This window comes from Mustelus asterias, chromosome 11, assembly GCF_964213995.1.
Source record: "Mustelus asterias chromosome 11, sMusAst1.hap1.1, whole genome shotgun sequence".
Classification (NCBI taxonomy): domain Eukaryota; kingdom Metazoa; phylum Chordata; class Chondrichthyes; order Carcharhiniformes; family Triakidae; genus Mustelus; species Mustelus asterias.
In genome coordinates, this window is record NC_135811.1 from 36,730,658 (window position 1) to 36,751,722 (window position 21,065).

A 21,065-nucleotide genomic window follows, 5' to 3' on the forward strand; every position below is an offset into this window, starting at 1 on the left:
CTGTCTGTGTGGAGTTTGCACATTCTCCTCGTGTTTGCGTGGGTTTCCTCCGGGTGCTCCGGTTTCCTCCCACAGTCCAAAGATGTGCGGGTTAGGTTGATTGGCCAGGTTAAAATTGCCCCTGAGATGCGTAGGTTAGTGGGTAAATATGTGGGGGTAGAGCCTGGGTGGGATTGTGGTCGGTGCAGACTCGATGGGCCGAATGGCCTCCTTCTGCACTGTAGGGTTTCTATGATTTCTATGAGATGCGTTGTTACAACAATCGACAACAGTCATCATTAAACTTTTAATTCCAGATTTTTATTGAATTCAAGTTTCACCATCTGCCGTGATGGGATTCAGGGCAGCATGGTGCACAGTGGTTAGCACTGCTGCCTCACAGCGCCAGGGACCCGGGTTCGATTCCTGGCTTGGGTTACTGTCTGTGTGGAGTCTGCACATTCCCCCCGTGTCTGCGTGGGTTTCCTCTGGGTGCTCCATTTTCCTCCGGGTGCTCCATTTTCCTCCCAAAGTCCAAAGATGTGCGGGTTAGGTTGATTGGCCATGCTAAATTGTCCCTTAGTGTTAGGGGGTTTAGCAGGGTAAATACGGGGGTTACGGGGATTGGGCCTGGGTAGGATTGTTGTTGGTGCCGAATGGCCTCCTTCTGCACTGTAGGGATTTTATGATTCGAACCAACGTCTCCAGAACATTATCCTGGGTCTCTGGATTACTTGTCCAGTGACAATACCAATATGTCACTGCTTTATATTTAGAACCTGCAGGTACCTCATTGCTACTTCTGACCTGGAAGTATTCAATGTTCATTATGTGTAGCAAACTGTTCTATTCCCTTGTATCGACACCTTTCACTTCCACAAGCATAAAATTTACAAACGTAATTAAAAAAAACAACTTTATAGGACATCTTGGAGTGTAGCATTAAATACCATTAATAATATTAAATTATTGCGAATATTTTTCTTGAAGTTGATGCTATTTTAACTGCAGACGAGGAAATCCCGATACTAGGCAGTTCAAACAATAAGCTCTGGAATTTACAGTGGCAGCACCGATCTTATGAAGGAACATAGAAACAAAATACCTTGACCTACACCTTACTGAATATTTAGCATGTAGTTCTACAAGTCAATACTTTGAAAAAATATTGCAACTCATTCTAGGTTTCAGCTTGTTAAATAATAGAACAGTTTCTCATCCTTGTATCCACATCCCTCCATGTCCTCTCTCTCTCTCCGAGATCTCTGCATTCCACTATTCTGGCCCCCTACCCAGCCCTTATTTGTGTCACCATGCCATTCAGCTGTCTAGGCCCAAGCTTTGAAGTTTCCTCCGTAAATCTCTCTTCCACACTATCTCTCTCTCCTCCTTTAAGTTGCTCCTTAAAACCTGTCCCTTTGACCAAGCTATTGGTTAGCTGTCTTTGTATCTCTTTATGGGGCTCAATGTCAAATGTTGTCTGATTCTCTTCTGGTGAACTGTATGGGGAATGTTCCACTGCAGTTAAAGTGCTGCAAAAATACAAGTTGCTGGTGTTGAATCAAATGCCTCGCTTGGAGATCATTGCAGAAAATATTGGAATTACTCAGTAGATGTGGAAGTATGTGTAGAACGAGAAACAGAGTTAACATCGTCAGTCTGTGCCCAACAAGTCGGAACTGGTGAACTGGTTTCATCCTAACAGAAACATTGAGCCAGGGTTTTGCCTTTGAAACAGAAATTGAGGGTCAGGAATTTTCCAGTCTCGGTGATCCCACCTCCATCTTGGCAGTGCTACCACCATATTTTCATCCAAAGATTGTGGGCACAGCCTGGAGTTGGGAGGTTAGAAAACCCACCTGCATTTACTGAGACAGTGACCAAGTTGGTTGTTAGGCCCTCTAGATCTCACCCTTCAACCTTGCCTTGTCCCCTCATGTCTCCTATGCTCCCTTCATGCCCCAATGTCCTTTCCAAGCCCCCTCAGCCAGGATGTACAATCAATGAGTCATATAATAACACTGGCATGAAATACGCATGAAGCAAAATTCCTTTGAAAAACTTTGTTTCTCTTACATTCTCATTTTCTTTGTATTCTTTCATTGGATGTGGGTATCACTGACAACTCCAGCAAAAGTTTCCCATCCCTAATTATCCTTGAACTAAACGGCTCTTTTGGCAATTTCAGAGGGGCTGTTACAAGTCCCATTACTGGAGGTCTGGAGTCACACAAAGGCTAGACCGGGTAAGGATGGTAGACTTCCTCCCCTGAAGGACATTAATGAACAGATTTCTACAACAAATTAATTATAGTTTCACGGTCACCATTACTGAGATGAGTATAAATACTACGTACTAGATGCATGAATTAATTGAATTTATTAATTAATTGATTTTAATTTCCATCAGTTGCCACGATGGGATTTGAACTCATGGCCCCAGAACATTAGCCTGGGCCTCTGAATTACTTGTCCAGTTATATTATTACTAAGCCATTGAAAAAAAACAATTTAAATAAAGATGTACTTATCATAAGCTAATAAAACTGTGAGTTAACCAAAGCTAACAGTCTCTTTCAAGTTGTGTAAACAACCCATACTGAGTTCCTTATCCATTTTTGGAGTTCAGCCAAGTATTTACAATGAGAATATCTGGCAATTGTATCGCAATGTGATGCTGAACAGATGGCTAGATAATAGTTTTTCCAGATGACCTCATTATGTTGAGCTCCAAGACTGACTAATGAATTCAACATGCAGAAGGGGCTTGCTGGCATTGTTTTTTGACAGTTTTGTTAGCTTTTAATAACCTTGATTTGACTTACTTTTTCAATGCCTGTATGTGTATTTGAACATGACTAAAAGGTGTTCAAAGGACTAGAGGTTTCTTCAATCAAACTTATAATGCAACTTTCAATGCCTGTGTTTGACTAACAGTATTATAAGAATGCATAAGGAGGCAATATTTTTCAAAGTGATTTTTAAATGATTTATCAAAACTGTATGAGCATTTCAAAGACTTTCCAGTGTCATTATACAGGTCATTAGTTCTGTACTAGTTCATGACTCCTGCAATAACTGGTCTGACTCCATCAGAATTACAGGGGGTGAAGTGCTGCATGGGCTCAACATCCGCACCTTTATTTTGTGTTGGCAAAAATGACCAGAAATAGGAATGGGGGTAGGAATTGAGTCCTACCCAATATTTTTAAAGCCCTTTCTCCTCCATTCTTACACATAAGGAGACATGAAAATCACTCCTGTTAACTGGTTTCTTTATCCACTGATGCTGCCTGACTAGCTGAGCACTTCTGGCATTTTCTGCTTTTATTTCAGATTTTGAGCACCTGCAGTATTTTGCCTTTGTCCTTGTTTGAAGATCAGTCCTCCTGCTTTTAATTTTTCTGTTACTCTGGTACCTTCCTGTAAAAAAATGAAAATTGTTGGTAAAAGTCATTGCAGATGACTGGTAGTTCATTGCGTTGTTGGATATAAAATAAAGCTGTGAAATACGTCAGACTGCTTGATCTCCGAATCGTTGCTCCGACCTATGGAAGGTTCACAGAATGTGGAAATGACAGGCACCATTTGGTTAACTTGGATGGGAAGTTAACGCTGTTGTTATCTGGTGCCTAATTCCAGTCACAACATAATAACAGCAACTGTGCATCTAGCATGAGAAACTTGTCACCTAGTGGCTTGAGATGCAGATTGAAATGTGGTAGAAATTGAATGAGTTACCTGAATTAGATGCACTGGGAAATCCCAAATTATTCTCAAGCCACTCATGACTACGTGCAAAATTACCAGGCAGCATGATGGCAGAGTGGTTAGCACAGCTGCCTCATAGCTCAGGGGCCCAGGTTCAATTCCCGGCTTGGATCACTGTCTGTACAGAGTCTGCACGTTCTCCCTGTGTCTGTGTGGGTTTCCTTTGAGTGCTCCATTTTCCTCCCAAAGTCCAAAAGACGTGCTGGTTAAATGCATTGGCCGTGTTAAATTCTCCCTCAGTGTACCCGAACAGGTGCCGGAGTGTGGCGGCTCGGGGATTTTCACAGTAACTTCATTGCAGTGTTAATGTAAGCCTACTTGTGACACCAGAAAATGAACTTTTAAACTTTCCTGCACAACAGAAGTCAAGCAGTGCATTCAGGGTGCCTCCTACTGGTTGCTCCATGAAGCGGCATGTTCTCTTAAAGCCTGTGATTAGCCTGTTCATTCTCGATACAAGCAGAGCTGGACAGAACAGAGAAAAATAACAGTATCTGGATTAATGTAAAGGTGTTGCTTAAGAACCTAAGATAGGAATAAAGAAAACAATATTCAGGTCTTACTGTAGATCGACGTTCAAATTATACTCAGGAAATTTGCATCTACTTCATCCTTGAAGGGAAAGCCAGCAACTCCCTACTTCCCGTTGACATTGTTCTTTGTTCTTATGTTTAAGGGACTGCACAAAGAACAATACAGCACAGGAACAGGCCCTTCGGCCCTCCAAGCCCGTGCCGCTACCTGGTCCAACTAGACCATTCTTTTGTATCCCTCCATTCCCACTCTGTTCATATGGCTATCGAGATAAGTCTTAAACGTTCCCAGTGTGTCCGCCTCCACCACCTTGCCTGGCAGCGCATTCCAGGCCCCCACCACCCTCTGTGTAAAATATGTCCTTCTGATATCTGTGTTAAACCTCCCCCCCTTCACCTTGAACCTATGACCCCTCGTGAACGTCACCACCGACCTGGGGAAAAGCTTCCCACCGTCCACCCTATCTATGCCTTTCATAATTTTATACACCTCTATTAAGTCTCCCCTCACCCTCCGTCTTTCCAGGGAGAACAACCCCAGTTTACCCAATCTCTCCTCATAACTAAGCCCCTCCATACCAGGCAAGATCCTGGTAAACCTCCTCTGTACTCTCTCCAAAGCCTCCACGTCCTTCTGGTAGTGTGGCGACCAGAACTGGACGCAGTATTCCAAATACGGCCGAACCAACGTTCTATACATCTGCAACATCAGACCCCAACTTTTATACTCTATGCCCCGTCCTATAAAGGCAAGCATGCCATATGCCTTCTTCACCACCTTCTCCACCTGTGACGTCACCTTCAAGGATCTGTGGACTTGCACACCCAGGTCCCTCTGTGTATCTACACCCTTTATGGTTCTGCCATTTATCGTATAGCTCCTCCCTACATTATTTCTACCAAAATGCATCACTTCACATTTATCAGGATTGAACTCCATCTGCCATTTCTTTGCCCAAATTTCCAACCTATCTATATCCTTCTGTAGCCTCTGACAATGCTCCTCACTATCTGCAAGTCCTGCCAATTTTGTGTCGTCCGCAAACTTACTGATCACCCCAGTTACACCTTCTTCCAGATCGTTTATATAAGTCACAAACAGCAGAGGTCCCAATACAGAGCCCTGCGGAACACCACTAGTCACAGGCCTCCAGCCGGAAAAAGTCCACTACCACTCTCTGTCTTCTGTGACCAAGCCAGTTCTCCACCCATCTCGCCACCTCCCCCTTTATCCCATGAGATCCAACCTTTTTCACCAGCCTACCATGAGGGACTTTGTCAAACGCTTTACTAAAGTCCATATAGACGACATCCATGGCCCTTCCCTCGCCAACCATTCTGGTCACTTCTTCAAAAAACTCCACCAGGTTAGTGAGTTAGTTATATAACTAACTAATATAATTTAAAGGGGTGTACTGTTTTGAAAAAAATGTCACGCACACCTGCGCAGCCAAAAGGGCGACATGGTGGCACAGCGGTTAGCACTGCTACCTCACAGTGCCAGGGACCCGGGTTCAATTCCTAGCTTGGGTCACTGTCTGTGCAGAGTCTGTACATTCTCCCCGTGTCTGCGTGGGTTTCCTCCCACAGTCCAAAGATGTGCACGTTGGGCGGATTGGCCATGCTAAATTCTCCCTCAGTGTACCTGAACAAGTGCCGGAGTGTGGCGACTAGTGGATTTTCACAGTAACTTCACTGCAGTGTTAGTGTAAGCATACTTGTGACACTCATAAATAAACGCTAAAAAGAGCCATTATAGCTGTGGCTATAGGTCATGGCAAAGTTTTGGCAATAACTAATTTTTTGGATAATTTCAAAGATGCACTCTATATCACCGTCTCCTCAAACACACATCACAATTAGGAGAATCACCTTTGATCCCTCTGGGTACAATGAGACAAGAAACCAGACGGTTCCTTTGTTGCAAGAAGGTAACATTTCCCTTTAAATCATAATTGTCCTCTTTCACGTGTTATTTCCTATTCTACACTGCTTTATTTTCCTATTTCCTTCTTGCACTGTGTCTCCTTTAAATCATGCCTCTACCTAAACATGGCATTTCAATACATGGGTTATGTTTGAATGTGCTTACCACACTCACCATTGACTCCTCCGAATTACATTTATATTTCGAATAAGTACAAAGATTATGATTTTGCAGTTAAATCAATGACTATGCATCAGAAAAACAACTTGTGGGGTAGGAGTGGGGGCGGAGAGCCTGCTGGAATCTGCATCAAAACATAAATCTAAGAAGATCAACAAATTCTGTCTGCAGGCTGGAGGATTTAAGCAGCCAGAAGTAAGGTAAAATGCACTGACTTGAAACAAAAAGGTAAATGACACATTTAAGGGCAAAATACAGTCAAAGCAAACAATAGCCCCTTTTCAACATAATGCCCCATTTCCCTGGCATTTTAGGATAATATTGCTGCCACTATCGCCTTTAATCAGGTTATATAATTTAAAATGAAGCCAAATCATTCTCATTGTTCACAACACAGGAATCAGAACCATAAACAAATTAATTGGTGCATCGAGGTTTTGACTGGGTCTTTTGGCCAGCGCTAGCATTAACACCAGCAACGGGGACCCTCTGGATTTTTAGTGCCTGAGGGTGGAAAGCAATTATAAAAACATGACTCTCCCAGATCAGCTTTCAACTTCACCATGTCTCTGTTTTATTGATGGAAGACTGAGGGAAGATTCAAATCAACCATCTTTAAATTCTTTCCAGCAGCATAGTGCCAAACTCATTAGCTTTTCCTCTGTAAATTATGGCACCTCTATCTTTTATTCAATATTTGCCTGTTTTTGTCCTTATGACTGTATAATTGCCTACTTAATGCATAATTTATCATGTACAATTATAGATTTTTAAGTGTAACTAAGGGTGACATTTTAGCATTGAGAAATCTAAAATTCCAGAAAAAAAATTATAATTATGCACAATTAGAACATACTTCCATTATAAAAATCTACACTCGCTGGTGCTTTTCCATGGTATAGATTTATAATATCAAACTGTGTTTGTGACTAAATTACATTTAACAATGCAATCAGAACAATGCAAAATACTTCCTTACATGTACTTACTGAATTTTAATTTCCCTTCAATTAATACTGTGCATTTATATGGGGAAATGCACTCGGCACCCCAAATTCCTCATGTACAACAGGCAAATGGCTGCATCTAGCATCGGTGACAAAACCCCTGTTTGCAGGAGAATTCACAATGGTACAGGCATTGTTTCCTGACATGACTGCCCTGTTTTGACTTCTGACCCAATGGGGCATTATAATCCATTTAAATGAAAATGGTAAATGCATCAGGTTGTATGTAAGCATTATTACATTGTTTTCTAGTTTAGTGTTGATTTATTAGTGCCACAGGTCGGCTTACATTAACACTGCAATGAAGCCACTGTGAAAATCCCCTGGTCGCCACACTCCAGCGCCTGTTCGGGTATACTGAGGGAGAATTTCGCATGGCCAATCCACTTAACCAGCATGTCTTTCGGACTGTGGAAGGAAACCGGAGTAGCCGGAGATGCAGACACAGGGAGAATGTGCAGACTGTGCACAAACAGTGACCCAAGCTGGGAATCGAACCTGGGTCCCTGGCGTTGTGAGGCAGCAGTGCTAACCACTGTGCCACTTCTATGTCATGATGCTGGATTTCTCTGTCAACAAAGAAAACCACCAGGACACATGTTCCAGTGACATTTCACAGCTGCCCACATCAGAATTATGAGCAATGGTGGCATTTATTCCAAAAGTCCATGGGCTAAAGGGAAATAATAATCTCATTGGATCACTGAATGTTATAGCAGAGAAAAATGCCATTCGGTCTATCATAACTGTGGCCACTCTTTCAAAGAACTATCCAAATGGTCCCACTCCTCAGCAGTTTCCCACAGCAGAGTATTTCTTCTTCTGAGTATATATCCAATTTTCTCTCACTATTGAATCTGCTTTAGGAAATGCATTAAAAATCATAAAAAAGTGCTCTTTAAAAACAATTCTCTTCATTGCTCAGATTCTTTTGTCATTTCACATAAAACTAAACCAACAGAGTTTACGTAAAACATTTTGCCAAGGGTTTAATTAATGCAATACTCGAATAACTTTGGAATAAGCATGTGACTTAAACAGAGCCCTTGACCAGTATCTCGAAGAGGTGTTTGACTTGTTGACGTGTTAACAAAAATTCTATACTCATCAGTTCTTTTATCTCTGAGCTCAACTTACTTACAAACAGAGATCTGAAGAAGGGTCATAGAGACTCAAAACATTAACTCTGTTTCTCTCTCCACAGATGCCGCCAGACCTGCTGAGTCTTTCCAGCATTTTCCATTTCTATTTCAGATTTCCAGCGTCTGCAATATTTTGCTTTTATTACAAATAGTGAAGTTGGGAGGTATACTATCGCAACTACGAAGATAAGAGATCAGAGGTGCTTCAGGCCATGTAATCAAGCTGCATGCACATTTAAAACAATGGTACAGGGTTTAATACACCTTGCTGTTTTAACCTATAACTAGTATAAAGGCTGCCATTGTGCACAGTGGTTAGCACTGCTGCCTCACAACGCCAGGGACCCAGGTTCGATTCCCAGCTTGGGTCACTGTTTGTGCACAGTCTGCACATTCTCCCTGTGTCTGCATCTCCGGCTACTCCGGTTTCCTTCCACAGTCCGAAAGACATGCTGGTTAAGTGGATTGGCCATGCAAAATTCTCCCTCAGTATACCCGACTATGACTATGTGAGTCATACAAGTGCATTTGGTCCAGGGCATTCCCCGCTTCTGGTGCATGTTTTTTTCTATAGTCCAGTCCTCTCACTTATATACAGCTGGTGCACTCCCAGAGGAATTTATATTTCCTTAAAAGCTGCATCTGTGCTTTCCTTTGGCTGCAAACTGTATGATTCTGCTTTTTCTGCTTTACATTGTGCTGTGATGAGCCTGAAATCCACTCATTTCCATAGGGAGAAAGGACATTTTCCTTTTTCAGGAGAGATCTTGCTGAGGGAGGTGATGGCAAAAGGAGGTGTCCATTTTGAATGTGAGGGGCAAGAGAATGCTGTCAGGTCTGCCTGGGAAGTGATGGCCAAATCATAGTTTCTGCAGTAAAGAGGTCATCCTCCAAATGAAAAAGATATTTGATTATCTTGAAGAAGCTTGCCATGGTAAATGACTGTTGCACATTTCTCTTTATGGTGTGCTGCACAGACTTGCTCCTCAACCAGTTGCATAGTCACATCAGATATTTTCCTATCTTGCAAATCTTTTTGCCCTTTCTAAACAGTAACACAGATAACCAAATTCAGGCTTCACACACCTTGCACCTCCCCCGTAAACCTCTCACCATTATGACAGATGGAACATGGGACAATAGTGCACTCCTACAATGTCCACTTGAATGCTGAGGCAATGGGCCCATCTACTTCCCACTAGTCAGTGACACTCATCTGCCCATCAATATCTGCTTCAAGCAAGATGGAGAGTTAGGAAGCATAATTCTGAGAGTTCCTCTCCAAGACAGAAGTGTGAGAGAGCAGAGTGTGCGCGTGTGTGTAAGGGTCCATCAGGGGCATTTGTCCTGCTGAAAGCAATGTGGGATTTAATTAAAGCTTTCAAGAACTTCCAAGGCTTTTGGGTTAATTGGGTTAACACAAACAAGAACAAAGAACAAAGAACAATACAGCACAGGAACAGGCCCTTCGGCCCTCCAAGCCCGCGCCGCTCCCCGGTCCAGGATTGAATCCTGAATCCAGGATCCCCGCCCAATTTTCCAGCCTATCTACATACCAATATCCTATCCACCGAGCTGTCCCTCACAGCTACAATGCTTTGTTCATCACAACCTATTAACTCACCCCCACCCCCCCATTCCAGACCATGTGATCTCCAGGGAGAGGCGAAAACCCAGAGTGAAAACCCCAGGGCCAATATGGGGAAAAAAAATCTGGGAAATTCCTCTCCGACCCCCTGAGGCGATCGAAACGAGTCCAGGAGATCACACTGGCCCTGATCGGAAAATGCTTCCCAACCCTAGTCATTTCCACTTCCACGAACACCATATGAATTCCCTGCCCCCGAGACAGGTTCCCAACTCTCCGCAGTCTCGCTCTGTACTGGCACCAGCAAGATGATCATAGAATGAAGCCTTGAAACGAGAAACAAGGAACAATTAGCCCGCGCCGCTCCCTGGTCCAAACTAGACCACTCTTTTGTATCCCTCCATTCCCACTCCGTTCATATAGCTGTCTAGATAAGTCTTAAACGTTCCCAGTGTGTCCGCTTCCACCACCCTGCCCGGCAACACATTCCAGGCCCCCACGACCCTTTTATTGAGTGCCGATCAATGCTCACCTCAGTACCTGCTGAGGGCTGCATGTTGGCACAGTTATTAGCACTGCTACCTCACAGCGACAGGGATCTGGGTTCGATTCCGGCCCTGGCTCGCTGTCTGTGTGGAGTCTGCACGTTCTCCCCGTGTCTGCTTGGGTTTCCTTCGAGTGCTCCAGTTTCCTCCCACAGTCCAAAGATGTGCGGGTTAGGTTAATTGGACATGTTAAATTGCCCCTTAGTGTCAGGCAGATTAGCAGAGTAAATATGTGGGATTATGAGATAGGATCTGGATGGGATTGTTGTCAGTGCAGGCTTGATGGGCCAAAAAGCCTCCTTCTGTGCTGTAGGGATTCTATGAGACTTCCATTGTACCTCATGGTAACATGTATGGAGGAAATTCCAAGGCATCCCAAGGCAACCCCAGATTCACTCACTTGCTTGGAGGAGAGGATTAAAAGGAAGAATCAGCTCCTTTACTCCCCTTGACCTGGACATAGTGTGGAAATTAAACAGGACCAGGAACCCATGGCCTCCAGCTAGATGAAGCACCAGTTTGTTTTTTACTTGTTTACGGGATGTGGGCATCTCTGGCTAGGCCAACATTTATTGCCCACTCCTCAGTGCCCTTGAGAAGGTGGTGGTGAGCTGCCTTCCTAAACCGCTGCAATCCCTGTAATGTAGATACATCCAGAGTGCTATTAGGGAGGGAGTTCCAGGATTTTTCACCCAGCCTTCGAAATATATTGCTGTTATTTCCTGACTAAGTAAGAAGTTTAACAACACCAGGTTAAAGTCCAACAGGTTTATTTGGTAGCAAAAGCTACACAAGCTTTCGAGGCTCTAAGCCCCTTCTTCAGGTGAGTGGGAATTCTGTTCACAAACAGAACTTATAAAGACACAGACTCAATTTACATGAATAATGGTTGGAATGCGAATACTTACAACTAATCCAGTCTTTAAGAAACAAAACAATGGGAGTGGAGAGAGCATCAAGACAGGCTAAAAAGATGTGTATTGTCTCCAGACAAGACAGCCAGTGAAACTCTGCAGGTCCACGCAACTGTGGGGGTTACAAATAGTGTGACATGAACCCAATATCCCGGTTGAGGCCGTCCTTGTGTGTGCGGAACTTGGCTATCAGTTTCTGCTCAGCGACTCTGTGCTGTCGTGTGTCGCGAAGGCCGCCTTGGAGAACGCTTACCCGAATATCAGAGGCCGAATGCCCGTGACCGCTGAAGTGTTCCCCAACAGGAAGAGAACAGTCTTGCCTGGTGATTGTCGAGCGGTGTTCATTCATCCGTTGTCGCAGCGTCTGCATAGTTTCCCCAATGTACCATGCCTCGGGACATCCTTTCTTGCAGCGTATCAGGTAGACAACGTTGGCCGAGTTGCAAGAGTATGTACCGTGTACCTGGTGGATGGTGTTCTCACGTGAGATGATGGCATCTGTGTCGATGATCCGGCACGTCTTGCAGAGGTTGCTGTGGCAGGGTTGTGTGGTGTCTTGGTCACTGTTCTCCTGAAGGCTGGGTAGTTTGCTGCGGACAATGGTCTGTTTGAGGTTGTGCGGTTGTTTGAAGGCAAGAAGTGGGGGTGTGGGGACAGCGCAGAGTCGCTGAGCAGAAACTGATAGCCAAGTTCCGCACACACAAGGACGGCCTCAACCGGGATATTGGGTTCATGTCACACTATCTGTAACCCCCACAGTTGCGTGGACCTGCAGAGTTTCACTGGCTGTCTTGTCTGGAGACAATACACATCTTTTTAGCTTGTCTTGATGCTCTCTCCACTCCCATTGTTTTGTTTCTTAAAGACTGGATTAGTTGCAAGTATTCGCATTCCAACCATTATTCATGTAAATTGAGTCTGTGTCTTTATAAGTTCTGTTTGTGAACAGAATTCCCACTCACCTGAAGAAGGGGCTTAGAGCCTCGAAAGCTTGTGTGGCTTTTGCTACCAAATAAACCTGTTGGACTTTAACCTGGTGTTGTTAAACTTCTTACTGTGTTTACCCCAGTCCAACGCCGGCATCTCCACATCATTTCCTGACTAAGTCAGGATGGTGAGTGACTTGGAGGGGAACTTCCAGGTAGTGGTCATCCCATGCATCTGCTGCCCCTGTCCTTCCCGAAGATGGTGGTTGTGAGTTAGCAAGGTGTTGCCTAAAGAGCCTTGGTGAGCTCCTGTGGTGCATCTTGCACACACACTGCTGCTACAGTGCATCGCTGATGGAGGGAGTTGTGGAAGGGATGCCAGTCAAGTGGGCTGCTTTATCTTGGATGGTGTCGAGCTTCTTGAGTGTTGCTGGAGCTGCACTCATCCAGATAGTGGAGAGTGTTCCATCACACTCCTGATTGAGGCCTTGTAGATGGTGGACAGGCTTTGGGGAGTCAGGAGGTGAGTTACTCACCACAGTATGCCTAGCCTCTGACCTGCTCTTACAACCCCAGTACTTATATGAAGAGTTCAGTTCAGTTTCTGGTCAATGGTAAAACCCAAGATGTTTATCATGGGGGATTCATCAATTGCAATACCGCTGAATGACAAGCGGTAATGGTTAGATTCTCTCTTGTTGGAGAAGTCATTGCCTGGCACTCATGTGGCGTGAATGTTACTTGTCAGTTCGAGCCTGGATATTGTCCAGGTTTTGCTATTTATGAACATAGACCACTTCAGTGTGAGGAGTTATGAATATGTAATCATCAGCAAACATTCCCACTTCTGAGCTTATGATAGAAAGAAAGTCACTGGTGAAGCAGTTATCCTGAGGAAAACAGAACTATAGGGGTTAATCGCTACACTGCTAATAGCTGGAGTGCATCAGCAGTAATGTCTGATCATATGTAACTGGAAACTAAGAGAAATATGTTCTAATGGAGTCCATAGGACCATAGAAACACTACAGAGCAGAAAGAGGCCATTCGGCCCATCGAGTCTGCTCCGAATCTCCGAAAGGGCATCCCAGCTGGGCCCTCCCTTCTGCCCTATCCCCGTTACCCTATACATTTACAATGGTTAATCCACCTAACCTGCATACCTTTCGACTGTGGGAGGTCAACTGGAGCACCCGGAGGAAACCCACGCTGATACGGGGAGAATGTGCAAACTCCAAGCAGACAGTCACCCGAGGTTGGAATTGAATCCGCGTCCCTGGCGTTGTGAGGCAGCAGTGCTAACCACTGTGCCACCGTGCCACCCAAAATGTTGAGGTCCCACTGAATCCTGCTAAAATCTGTCTCTGTAAATAGCGTCAATAACTATAGTCAATGAATGTTCACGAGTTTGTAATAATATGGTTTCCAGCTCTCTTCTATCAAAGACACCCAGAGCTTGATTTGGATATTAATACAAGGTGGCAGAGGTCTGCAAACCATTTTTTAATTGATCCTGGTCGACCCTAAGATAGGCAGAATGCACAAAGCAGCCAACGCAGCAGGGCCCAGTAAATGGAGCCACAAATTGTTACCAGAGCCCTCATGACAGCTGGCCACAAATGCACAGAGCTGTGGAGAAAGTTTGACTTCTATGCCTGGACCTTGTGGAGGGTCACAGCCACTGGAGAAATTGGCGTCACTGATTCAGTTGATAACAGACTGCCTCCAGACTCACTCAGAAACCAGATATGGATCAGGTCAGTCATCTCCTTTATGCAATCAGCAGCTATGCTGATGACATTTTAAGACAATGCGTCGATGAAGAAACTGTCAAATATGAAGTGGTCATCAAAGACTTCAATTCCTACTTTAGTCAATGGACATAATACGAAAATAGACTGGGCAAAATTCAACTGGTGCAGCCAATAACTGCGTGAGAATATTGATTCTTTTATAAAATACCGTATCACTTAGCAGCAGATAACTGTGAAAATGGGACATTGAGAGAGGAGCTCATCAGAGACCGCATCAAAGTGTGGGTGATAGATGAAGCACTGTTAGACCTGTTCCAATCCAGAAAAGACCTGACTTTGTCCAAGTAGTATGGCTAGCCTGGCAGGCCGAACTTCACAAGTGTGACAGACTATTCACCGAGGGTGATAGGGAGCTTTCCAGGGCCTCCTGACCAGCAAATCAGTCCAATTCATGAACAATAGAACTGTCAGTATGCCTGCTGGAAAATGCAACCAGTCTGCAGAGGGTGCAGTCATCGCCATTGTTCCATGTCTGTGTTACGGCAGGAAAAGACCACATCGGGGTGAAGTCTGCCCAACAATTAATGCTGAGACGCCACAAGAGGGGGCATCTTTCATTTCTCTTCGAGGTGTGGCTAGAGCAAGCAAGAGACAGTTGCACCAAGGACGAAGGTGACCAGCTGCAAGATGACATTCTAGACCTTTACTTACTCTTTCTGGAAGGATTGGAGGAGGATGATACCTGGGGTGCCACTGATATTGATGATTTGTCACAGGAGGAGATCCTGAACCTCGCTTTACTTTTTGAAGACAGCGTGGATGAAGATGATAATGACGATGACAATAATGATGACGATCGCAGCCCAGGTAGCTCTGCTGAAGGGGATCAGCATATGATTGAAGATGATAAAGATGTGAATCTGTCTGTTCATTCTGCTGAAGACACCAACGACAGACAACAACAGCTTGATGAAGCAACTCTCTTGTACAATGAAAAACCAAGTCCAGAAGTTCTTCTTATTGCCATGGTAACTGTTGTAGAACAAATCCCTGCTATTGATGCGTCTGAAGTTAAATCTACAGACGTGCTTACTACAAATCTTACTAAAACCATAGATCTACAAAAAAAGTGTAATTTCTCTGCCTCTCCATGTTTCCTTCACTGCTATTAAGGGGTTAATGGCTATCATGTTAATATTTAGAGAGCGCATCATCAATAATGTCAGATCACATGAGCTACAACCTGAGAGAAGAAGGTTCTAACAGAGTCCCGTCAAAGTCTGTCTCTGTGAATAGTGTAAATAGTCAATAAATGTTCACTAGTTTGCATCAGCATGGTTTCCAGCTCTTTTCTATTGAAGACACCTTCAGTCCAGTCATGAATTTTAATACCTTTGCCATTGACTCCACAAGTGAAATATTGGAAAGCGTTGTGTTTTATACCTCGGAGATATGCAGAGATAACTCTCACCAGGTTCTGTCTGTGAACAGGAGCTTTATTACAATGAGTTTAAAATACCTGTTTTCTGATATTTACTGCATACTTTCAGTTTTTCTATAACACATCTGCAATTTGACTCACAGAATTCAGCACAGTGAATAGTCAACAGACACGCAATCAAAAACAGAACAAATGAACGATTCAACATATCCTACTCCCATTGTAAAACTAAATGACCTTCTGCAAGCAACACAGTTGTCATCAAACAATGTAAACTCTTTGCATACTCTGTAGTACTGGACAAGTTCTTCCTCTATTTTGAGAGGCCAGTCAGTTTTTAGATACTGGCTTACACTCCCGCAGTATGCTTTCACCAGCTCTGCCTTCACTCTTGTGTAACAAAATTCACTGTCGGCTGTGAAATCACCATCATCACATGGGCTTCAATATTGCAAGTCACTTTGCTATTGCTAATGCTGTCTACAATAGTGGTATGACTAAGCACGTCAGCTACTCCATCGTGTGAGCTCGCGAGATATTCAAAGTTGTACTGATGAAGACTATCTGACCATTCATAGATGCATATAGGTCGATGATCAAATCCGGACGTGATTAACAATACAGTCAGTGCTGGATGATCAGTGTAGAGAATGAATTTCTTAGCATTGAGATAGATGTGCCATTGTTCACAGTGCAGGCTTGTGCTTCCAGTTCTCCAACAGAGTTTTTGCATTTAGTTTCCCACAATGGACATGACACATAAGCAACCTACTTTATTCGATGTACTTTGAGACGACATGGGCCGAAGGGCCGCTTTTAAAAACTTTACAGCTCCAATTACATTTTCTGATGCATCTGTTGTGACAAACGTTCCTGCCTGTGGGTTGAAATGTGTGAAGATTAGCAGAGGTGTTGCCTTTAACATGTCAAATGCTGTTTGTTATGGGAATTCCCCATCCCCATTGTGCAAGCTAGCGTAGTAACTTTCAAAGAGGCTCCGCAATCTCTGCTTACTCCGGAATGAACTTGTGGTAAAAGTTGATAGTTCCGAAGAATGATGCCAACTCTTTCACATGAAATGGGGTTGGAAGCACATTAATGTTTTTGAGGTTGCCACGTGTAAGGTTTACTCCTGCTGCTGTCACTCTACACCCCAGCAAGTCAATCTCAGATGCTGCAAAATGTGCTTTTGTCCTTTGATGAGGAGGGTTAAATTGTACAGTGTGAGCTTCGTGAGCACTGCTGATAACCCCTGATCATGTTCTGTTTTGTCTCTTCTGAGGATGACAACATCATTGAGTAAGTAGAGCATCCCCTCAATGGCCAACAAGACTCAAGAACCTTTCTTCTGGAATGCGCTAGGTGCTGAACTTAGTCTATCAGGAATCCTGAAACACACCTTTATGAGTAACAAAATCTGTAAGACACCAGGCACGATCTTATCTGCCGTTCACACCGCACTCCTGCTGCAGTGAGGTCAGAGAATTTGGTGGCCAGTCAAATCTCCGTTCACTGTGGCAGGATCGGAAAATTTCACTGGCATGAACGGTGGTAAGATTCTGGCCATCAGCTTTGTGCTGTTAGTATCATCTGAATATAGCTCAGTCACGGTCAAGCTTTGTGAAGACTGTGGAGTCATACTGATATTTCTTGTCTAGACTGGTTGCTTTGTTGTACTCTTAAGGTCGTCACATGGTCTAAGCTTTCCATTTTTGCATTGTGCAAAACTAGGTTCGATATTCGCGGCGACAAGTTAATTCACTCAATGATACCATCAGCTACAAGTAGTTTCAGCTCCCATGACAGTCTGGCATGGATTGCAAATGGCAACCATTTTAAATTTTGCGAAATTGGAGCAATTGAAGTGTAGATGCGAGAAGCATGACAGTAGCCATTAATCTCCCCAAATCCGGTAAATGAGGAAGGATACTGTTGTGCACAGTCAGTTTCATCAATCACGTTAATGGGTGCTCCAGTGAGGACTTCAAGTTTGAAGCCAAGCTTATCAAACAGGTACACCCTCATGAGACTTCTGCCTTCGGCTACGTAGAATGTGAACTGGTTGAGGGTGAGATTTTTGTCGCGCACTAGAACTTTGATCGTTCCCAAAACTGGCATAATCTGAGTCATTATTAGCGTTAAGAGTGTCAGTCACAGGAGTCAGAGCAAGTTGCAAAAAATTATGATGGGCGTTCAATAGAGATACTTCCGCACCAACATCAGTGAGGAGGAACACTGAGATGCTCGTGATCTTGACAGAGCGATCCTTAAAATGATCTGGTGCTTTGACATCTCTGGCAGCATACGCATGCCTTATTTCACACTCAGGAAGTGATTCCTCAATGTGTCGAACTGATGAAATCCTCTATTTTGATGACCCGCGCATTTTTGCAAAAGGATTCATTCTTTGAGCGTGAGTTACGCTTTTTACCCTCGAGGTGGACATGGTATTGTGAATCAATGGGCACCTCCAAAATTTAGGCACATTTTTGAGTGTATCTGACCATGATAGGGCAAGCATTGATAAGCGTGCGGAGGTCTCTTTGTCTGTAACCCTTGCACTTGAAATTTTGTGCAGGCTGTGCCTGTGGCCCTGAGACTGAGGGCACATTTTTGTATAACATCTATGAATCTCAGAATCATTATAGCGCAAAAGGACTGCCAATGGGAACAGTCTCTCCCTGTTATCCTGTCCACCCCACTCATGATTTTGAATACATCTATTATTTCTCCTCTAAATCTTCCTTTCTCCAAGGAATAGAATGTCAGCTTTTCCAATGTAATAAATCCATGGAGGTGAAGGTCCCGTCACCAAAAGTTCCTTTATTTACAAGACATACTACATAACAGAGTGCTCCCTGCTTCAGCAGGCAGAGAGGCTGACACACCTGCTTTAAATAGGGAACATGAGACTCCCTGATTGGGCCATCAATTACCACTCAATCAGGGAGTACATACTCTAACAGGCCAACCTCATTTGTCTGACTGAAGTCATCACATCCAATCTAATGTGGCAGGTCCAATTTACATTGTTATGGTTGTGTTTTTTTCCAAGATTAACTCGTCATCCTCCATGTGTAGGCATTCCCTCATTCATCAAATTTAAGTTTTCTCAATCATGACACTCCATCCACCACCTTAAACATCCACTTATCCACCACCGACACACAGTGGCAGCAACCGCAGCAACTCTCCAAGGCTCCTTCAACAGCAACTTCCAAACCTGCAACCACTACCACCCACAAGGACAAGGAGAGCAGGTGCAAGGGTGCACCACCATATGCAACTTTCCCTCCAAGTCACACACATTCTGACCATCACTGTCGCTGGGCAAGATTTTCTGGCCACGCTCGCCCCAAGACCGGAAAATCTTGCCCGAGGTCAACGGACCTTTGCACAGCCCTGTCCCACCCGCTGTGATTCCTGTGGTGGGCGAAATGGGAGAATTCCGCCCGCTGGGTCAAAATCCTGGAACTCCCTTCTCAGCAACACTTATGGGTGTTCCTAGAACACATGGACCACAGTGGTTTAAGAAGGCAGCTCATCACCACCGTCGCCAGCGCATCTCATGATGGGCAATAAATACTGGCCTGGCCAGTGATGCCCACGTCCCATGAATAGATAAATATATAAAAAGAGAAAAGTAAGTTTCTAAAGCTGATGAATTTCAATTATTTTCCATCCTCATTTTCAATATTGTTTTATACCTCGGATATATATATCACAGGCTTGAATCACAGCCACATCACAGTGATTAGTCAACAGATACACAATCAAACAATTAAACATAACAGGAAGAAGTGTGAATTGTAAAAAAAATGCTAGTTAAAGTTGAAAGATAAACATCACTTTACATCAAATTTTAAAGTTCAAATCAATTACCGGGGTTTAGAAAGCCATTCATGGGAGAGGAGGAAGTTTAACATGAGTACAAATTGGCTCAAGACCAATGTGATAAGGATGAAAAGGAAAAACATCGCAGACTTAAAGAGATGATAAAGAGCACTGACACACACTTTAGCTGGTGAACAAAATCTTACTGATGATGAATCCAAAGAGTGAGGCATTTGCTGATCCAGCTCATATCATCTTGCAGAAAACCTTTACTTAATCTAACCTCACTCCAAACTTTGAAAAAAGGATGATATGGATGAATTTTTAAAGGACTTTGATTTTTTTTCACAAACCATGAGGGGAATATAAAATTTGGACAGAGGTGCTGGCAACATGAAGTTGCCCTAAAAAATATATTGCATTTCTAGATCTGGATCCAAGAGATGGTTACATCAAATTGTGATTTTTACTGCATAAGGCCTGATGGCAGAAGTGTAGATATGGGAGGGTAAAATGTTTCACAAAGTTCAGAACTTGCAGCAGAAATGGAGAAAACATATACAGTTACCGTGTTTCAAATCCAGCTGTCCAAAACTAGAGTTGTTTAAAAACCAGACTCTTTTAGAATGTGCCATGCATCAATTTCAATGGAGCAAGATAAAAAAGAAACAATTAACCGGACAATTTGGCTAGACTCAAATACTGTGCCTCATTGGCACAGCATGGTGCTGGACAAGTCAAAAGCTCACAACTTAAGGGTTTATTTTTTCAAAAATTCATTTACGGGATGAGGGCATCGCTGGCTAGGCCAGCATTTATTGCCCATCCCTAGTTGCCCTTCAGAAGGTGGAGGTGAGCTGGCTTCTTGAACTGCTGCAGTCTCTGAGGTGTAGGTACACCCACAGTGTTGTTGAGGGAGTAAGTTACAGTTTCAGAAAAGGTTACTCAGTGTTTTAAGTAGTATCTGTCAGAGCATGTGGCGGTTCTCAACTTAGAATTGTCCTATGGTTGATAGATTCCGCAAGAAATGTTTGTACAAGTGGGTAGCATGTTTACTTACACCTTGTTCCTAATACTAGCAAATTTCTTTCTTAACTTGGGGGCATTATCAGAGACTTGGGTGACTGCATTGATTCACTAGGTAAACTCCCTTCACTGGTATTTTACTTTTACTAGAGGGTGGTAGTCAGCCAAAATCAAGCCACAGCGCATAGTGTATCCCCTGTAGTAGCTTCACGATCTCACAGCATCACTTTCACATAACTCAAGAAGGCATACGGCATGCTTGCATTCATTGGCCGGGGCATTGAGTTTAAAAATTGGCAAGTCATGTTTACAGAACCTTAGTTAGGCCGCACTTAGAATATAGTGTTCAATTCTGGTCATCACATTACCAGAAGGGTGTGGAGGCTTTGGAGAGGGCACAGAAAAGCTTTACCAGGATGTTGCCTGGAATGGAGGGCATTAGCTATAAGGAGAGGTTGGAGAAACTTGGTTTGTTCTCACTAGAACAACGGAGGTTGAG